This window comes from Bos grunniens, chromosome X (assembly GCF_055505025.1).
Source record: "Bos grunniens cultivar Pamir isolate PY7600 chromosome X, Bosgru_T2T1.0, whole genome shotgun sequence".
In the NCBI taxonomy this organism is placed as follows: Eukaryota; Metazoa; Chordata; class Mammalia; order Artiodactyla; family Bovidae; genus Bos; species Bos grunniens.
In genome coordinates this window covers 78,719,767-78,725,942 of record NC_141194.1, presented here as the reverse complement: position 1 = coordinate 78,725,942, position 6,176 = coordinate 78,719,767, and positions in this window count along the sequence as shown.

Below are 6,176 nucleotides of genomic sequence, written 5' to 3'. Positions count from 1 at the left end.
TAGTCTCTTGTGATCCTTTGTATTTCTGTGTTGTCTGTTGTGATTTCTGTATTTTAATTTCTAATTTTGTTGATATGATTCTTCTCCCTTTTTTTCCTGATGTGTCTGGCTAATGGTTTGTCTATTTTGTTTATCTTCTCAAAGAACCAGCTTTTAGTTTTGTTGATTTTTGATATAGTCTGCTTTGTTTCTTTTTCAATTTTTTCTACCCTAATTTTTATGATTTATTTCCTTCTACTAACCCTGGGGTTCTTCATTTCTTCTTTTTCTAGTTCCTGTTCGGGTGCCACTTACTGGGGTCCAGCCCCGATAGATTTAGGGAATTCAAAGGGGAGACGGCTTCGGCGATCAGGATACGATAGAATTAAAGATATAAAGAGTGGTTAAATAAGGATAGCTAAGCAAAGAAATTCAGTGAAGAAAAGAGGCTGAATAACTTGGTTTATGTGGAAAGCCAATAAAATTCCAAGACAAGGAATTTGCATCACCTATGTAGGCTGCAGGCGTCCTCCCATTCTCCCGAAGGAGAGCAGACACTAAGGCCTCCCCGGTCAGATATTAGAAGCCCAGGAATAATTAGTAGGCTTAACGAGCCTCCACACTCCAGATGGGAATTTAGCCAGAAGGTTAGAGAAAGAACGACATGGGGAGACCAATCTTCGGTGAACAAGGCTGAAGCAAGGCCTGCACTTTATTTTCCAAAGTAGTTTTTATTTTATTTTATTTTTTTCTTTAATAGAAAATTATTTAATTAGTATACATGTAGTTTTTATACCTTAAGTTGTGCATAGAGGATAATGGGGGAAGGGGTAGAATCATGCAAGGACAGCAGTCCCTGATCCCTATCGACGCGAGGCTTTCAAACTTATCATATGCAAAAGTTTAGGTGATTTACATCATCTTCTGGCCAGGAGGCCTGTTAACATTTTATGATCCTTTCTTCAGAAAACTTATTTTTCCTCTAAAGGTGATTATTCTAAAGTCAGGCGCCACCCTCTGAAAGCATTAGATAAAGTTGTATTCCTATAGGGCAAAGGTGTGGTGGGCTATAACAAGAAAAATAATTAACTCAAGGGTCCAAGGTTACAAACATTAAAGCTATTACTTACATTCCTATACATCAATTATATTAATCAATACACTCCCAGGGACACAGTAGGTAAGGGATATGGAAACTTAGCAGCAAACATTGCCCCAACAAGTGAAAAACCCTTCACCAGTACAATTTCTAATCAATCTTTTAACTGCTCAAAGGAATTTGTATTTAGACAGTTTAGAACATCTCATGCCTCTCACGGTTGGGAGGCTGTGAACAATCACATGTGGCCGGAAGAACCTGTTCAGGCAGGCTAGAGGACTTCTAAAGGAGTTTGTAGGTTGAAACACTTGTCACACCCGGGAACTTTATTAACTGGAGCTGTAAGTTAACTCCTTTTCAGAGAGAGGTGGTGGGGGACAGCCCTCCGTAAAGTCAGAGGTGTAGGTGAGAGCACAAAGCAGTAAAGTAGGCAGACTCTGGTTTTGTGGGTAGATGCTCGAGAATTTCCAGGGGGACTCCTGAGGCTCGATCCCGCCTTTGCGTATGCCAAACCTCCTTCCTCATGACCTTTGCCATGGGCGGAGTTCCTCACACTGGCTCCCAGCAGCTTTAGGTGTAAAGTTAGGTCATTTATTTGAAGTTTCTCTTGTTTTTTGAGGTAAGCTCTTATTGCTATCAACCTTCCCCTCAGCACTGCTTTACTGAATGGCATAAGATTTGGGTTCTCGTGTTTTAATTTTCATTTGTTTCTATGCATATTTTAATTTCTTTTTTATTTCTTCTGTAAGTTTTTAGTTATTCAGAAGCATGTTGTTTAGCTTCCATATGTTTTTATTTTTAATAGTTTTTTTTTTCCCTGAAGTTGACATCTAATCTTAACTCATTGTGATGAGAAAAGATGGTTGAAATGATTTTGATTATTTTGAATTTACCAAGGATAGATTCATGGCAAAGGATGTGATCTATCCTGGAAAATGTTCCATGTGCACTTGAGAAAAAGGTGAATTTCGTTGTTTTGTGGTGAAATGTCCTGTAGATATAAATTAGGACTAACTGGTCCATTGTATCATTTAAACTTTGTGTTTCCTTGCTAATTTTCTGTTTGGCTGATCTATCCATAGTTGTGAGTGGCGTATTAAAGTCTTCTACTCTTATTGTGTTACTGTTAATTTCCCCTTTCCTACTTGTTGGCATTTGCCTTACACATTGAGCTTCTCCTATGTTGAGTGCATAGATATTTATAATTGTTATATCTTCTTCTTGGTTTGATCCTTTGATCATTGTTTAGTGTTCTTCTTTGTCTCTTGTCACAGCCTTTCTTTCAAAATCTATTTTATCTGATATAAGTATTGATACTCCTGCTTTCTTTAGGTCTCCATTTGCATGACATATCTTTTTCCAAACCTTTATGTTCACTCTGTATGTGCCCCTTAGTATGAGGTGGGTCTCTTGTAGACAGCATGTGTAAGGGTCTGCTTTTGTAATGATTTTACAATACATCCTTTGTCATGTATCTACTCATTTTCCCATGCCTCTGTCCAATCATCAATCGACCTTTTTCCTTGGTGCATTTTCTGGTAAATTGCAGACATCAGTATGTCTCTCCGTAAATATTTCAGTAAGCCTGCCATTAAGTAGTGAGCTGTGCTTGTTTACAGCAATTTTCTTTGGATATAAACTTTACATAAAATGAAATATACTAATCTTTTTTTTCCCAGTCATGTTACATTTTAATTGAAGGATAATTGATTTACAATGTTGTGTTCAGTTCAGTTCAGTCACTCAGTCATGACTGACTCTTTGTGACCCCGTGAACCGTAGCATGCCAGGCCTACCTGTCCATCACCGACTGCCTGAGTTTACCAAAACCCAAGTCCATTGAGTTGGTGATGCCATCCAACCATCTCATCCTCTGTCATCCCCTTCTCCTCCTGCCCTCAATCTTTCCCAGCATCAGTGTCTTTACAAATGAGTCAGCTCTTTGCACCAGGTGAGCAAAGTGTTGGAGTTTCAGCTTGAACATCAGTCTTTCCAGTGAACAACCAGGACTGATATCCCTTATGATGAACTGGGTGGATCTCCCTGCAATCCAAGGGGCTCTCAAGAATCTTCTCCAACACCACAGTTCAAAAGCATCAATTTTTCAGCGCTCAGCTTTCTTTATAGTCCAACTCTCACATCTATTCATGACTACTGGAAAAATCATAGCCTTGACTAGATGGACCTTTGTTGACAAAGTGATATCTCTGCTTTTTAATATGCTGTCTATGTTGGTCATAACCTTTCTTCCAAGGAGTAAGCGTCTTTTAATTTCACGGCTGCAGTCTCCACCTGCAGTGATTTTGGAGACCCAAAAAATAAAGTCAGCCACTGTTTCTCCATCTATTTGCCATGAAGTGATGGGACTGGATGCCATGATCTTAGTTTTTGGAATGTTGCATTTTAAGCCAACTTTTCACTGTCCTCTTTCATTTTCATCAAGAGGCTCTTTAGCTCTTCTTCACTTTCTGCCATAAGGGTGGTATCATCTGCATATCTGAGGTTATTGATATTTCCCCAGCAGTCTTGATTCCAGATTGTGCTCATTCCAGCCCATTGTTTCTCATGATGTACTCTGCATATAAGTTAAATAAACAGGGTGATAACATACAGCCTTGACATACTCCTTTCCCTCTTTGGAACCAGTCTGTTGTTCCATGTCCAGTTCTAACTGTTGCTTTTTGAACCTGCATACAAGTTTCTCAAGAGGCAGGTCAGGTGGTCTGGTATTCCCATCTCTTTCAGAATTTTCCACAGTTTATTGTGATCCACATAGTTACAGGCTTCGTCAGAGTCAATAAAGCAGAAATAGATGTTTTCTGGAACTCTCTTGCATTTTCAGTGATCCAGCAGGTGTTGGCAATTTGATCTCTGGATCCTCTGCCTTTTCTAAAACCAGCTTGAACACCTGGAAGTTCACGGTTCACGTATTGATGAAGCCTGTCTTGGAGAGTTACTTTACTAGAGTGTGAGATGAGTGCAATTATGTGGTAGTTTAAGCATTTTTGGCATTGCCTTTCTTTGGGACTGGAATGAAAACTGACCTTTTTCAGTCCTCTGGCCACTGCTGAGTTTTCCAGATTTGCTGGCATATTGAGTGTAGTACTTTCACAGCATCCTCTTTTAGGATTTGAAATAGCTCAACTGGAATTCCATCACCTCCAGCAGCTTTGTTCATAGAAATGCTTCCTAAGGCTCACTTGATTTCAGATTCCAGGACGTCTGGCTCTAGGTGAGCGATCACACCATCATGATTATCTGGGTCATGAAGCTCTTTTTTTTTTTTTTTTTGTACAGTTCTTCTGTGTATTCTTGCCTTCTCTTCTTAATATCTTCTGCTTCTGTTAGGTCTATCATTTCTGTCCTTTATTGACCCTATCATTGCATGAAATATTCCCTTTGTATCTCTATATTTTTTTTTGAAGAAATCCCTAGTCTTTCCCATTCTATTGTTTTCCTCAATTTCTTTGCATTGATCTCTGAGGAAGGCTTTCTTATCTCTCCTCGCTATTCTTTGGAACTCTGCATTCAAATGGGTATATCTTTCCTTTTCTCCTTTGCTTTTAGTTTCTCTTTCTTTCACAGATATTTGTAAGGTCTCCCCAGACAGCCATTTTGCTTTTTTTGCAATTCTTTTTCTTGTGGATGGTCTTGCTCCCTGTCTCCTGAACAAAGTCACAAATCTCCATCTATCATTCATCAGGCACTCTATCAGATCTAGTCCCTTAAATCTATTTCTCATTTACACCTTATAAACCTAAGGGATTTGATTTAGGTCATACCTGAATGGTCTATTGGTTTTCCCTACTTTCTTCAATTTCAGTCTGAATTTGGCAATAAGGAGTTCATGATCTGAGTCACAGTTTGCTCTGCGTCTTGTTTTTGCTGATTGTATAGAGCTTCTCCATCTTTGGCTGCAAAGAACACAATCAATCTGATTTTGGTGTTGATCATATGGTGATGTCCATGTGTAGAGTCTTCTCTTGTGTTGTTGAAAGAGGGTATTTTCATGACCAGTGCGTTCTCTTGGCAAAAGTCTATTAGCCATTTCCCTGCTTCATTGTGTACTCCAAGGCCAAATTTGCCTGTTACTCCAGGTGTTTCTTGACTTCCTACTGTTGCATTCCAGTCCCCATGAGAAGGACATCTATTTGGGGTGTTAGTTCTAAAAGGTCTTGTAGTACGATTCAACTTCAGCTTCTTTAGTGTTACTGGTTGGGGCATAGACTTGGATTACCATGATATTGAATGTTTTGCCCTGAAAACGAACAGAGATCATCCTGTCATTTTTGAGAATGCATCCAATTACTGCATTTCAAACTCTTTAGTTGACTATGATGGCTACTCCATTTTTTCTAAGGGATTCTTGCCCACAGTAGTAGATATTATGGTCATCTGAGTTAAATTCACCCATTCCGGTTTATCTTTGTTCGCTGATTCCTAGAGTGTCGATGTTCACTCTTGCCATCTCCTGTTTGACCACTTCCAATTTACCTTGATTCATGGACCTAACATTCCAGTTTCCAATGCAATATTTTTCTTCACAGCATCGAACATTGCTTCTATCTGCAGTCACATCCACACCTGTGTTTTTTTTGTTCGTTTGTTTGTTTGTTTGCTTGCTTTGGCTCCATCCCTTCATTCTTTCTGGAGTTATTTCTCCACTGATCTCCAGTAGTATATTGGGCACCTACCGACCTGGGGTGTTCATCTTTCAGTGTCTTATATTTTTGCCTTTTCATACTGTTCATTGGAAATAGATGGGGGAACAGTGGAAACAGTTTCAGACTTTATTTTTGGGGGCTCCAAAATCACTGCGGATGATGCTTGCAGCCATGAAATTAAAAGACGCTTACTCCTTGAAAGAAAAGTTATGACCAACCTAGATAACATATTAAACAGCAGTTGTTAGTACTTTGTCAAAAAACGTCTGTCTAGTCAAGGCTATGGTTTTTCAAGTGGTCATGTATGGATGTGAGAGTTGGACTGTGAAGAAAGCTGAATGCCGAAGAATTAATGCTTTTGAACTGTGGTGTTGGAGAAGACTCTTGAGAGTCCTTTGGACTGCAAGAAGATTCAACCAGTCCATTTTAAAGGA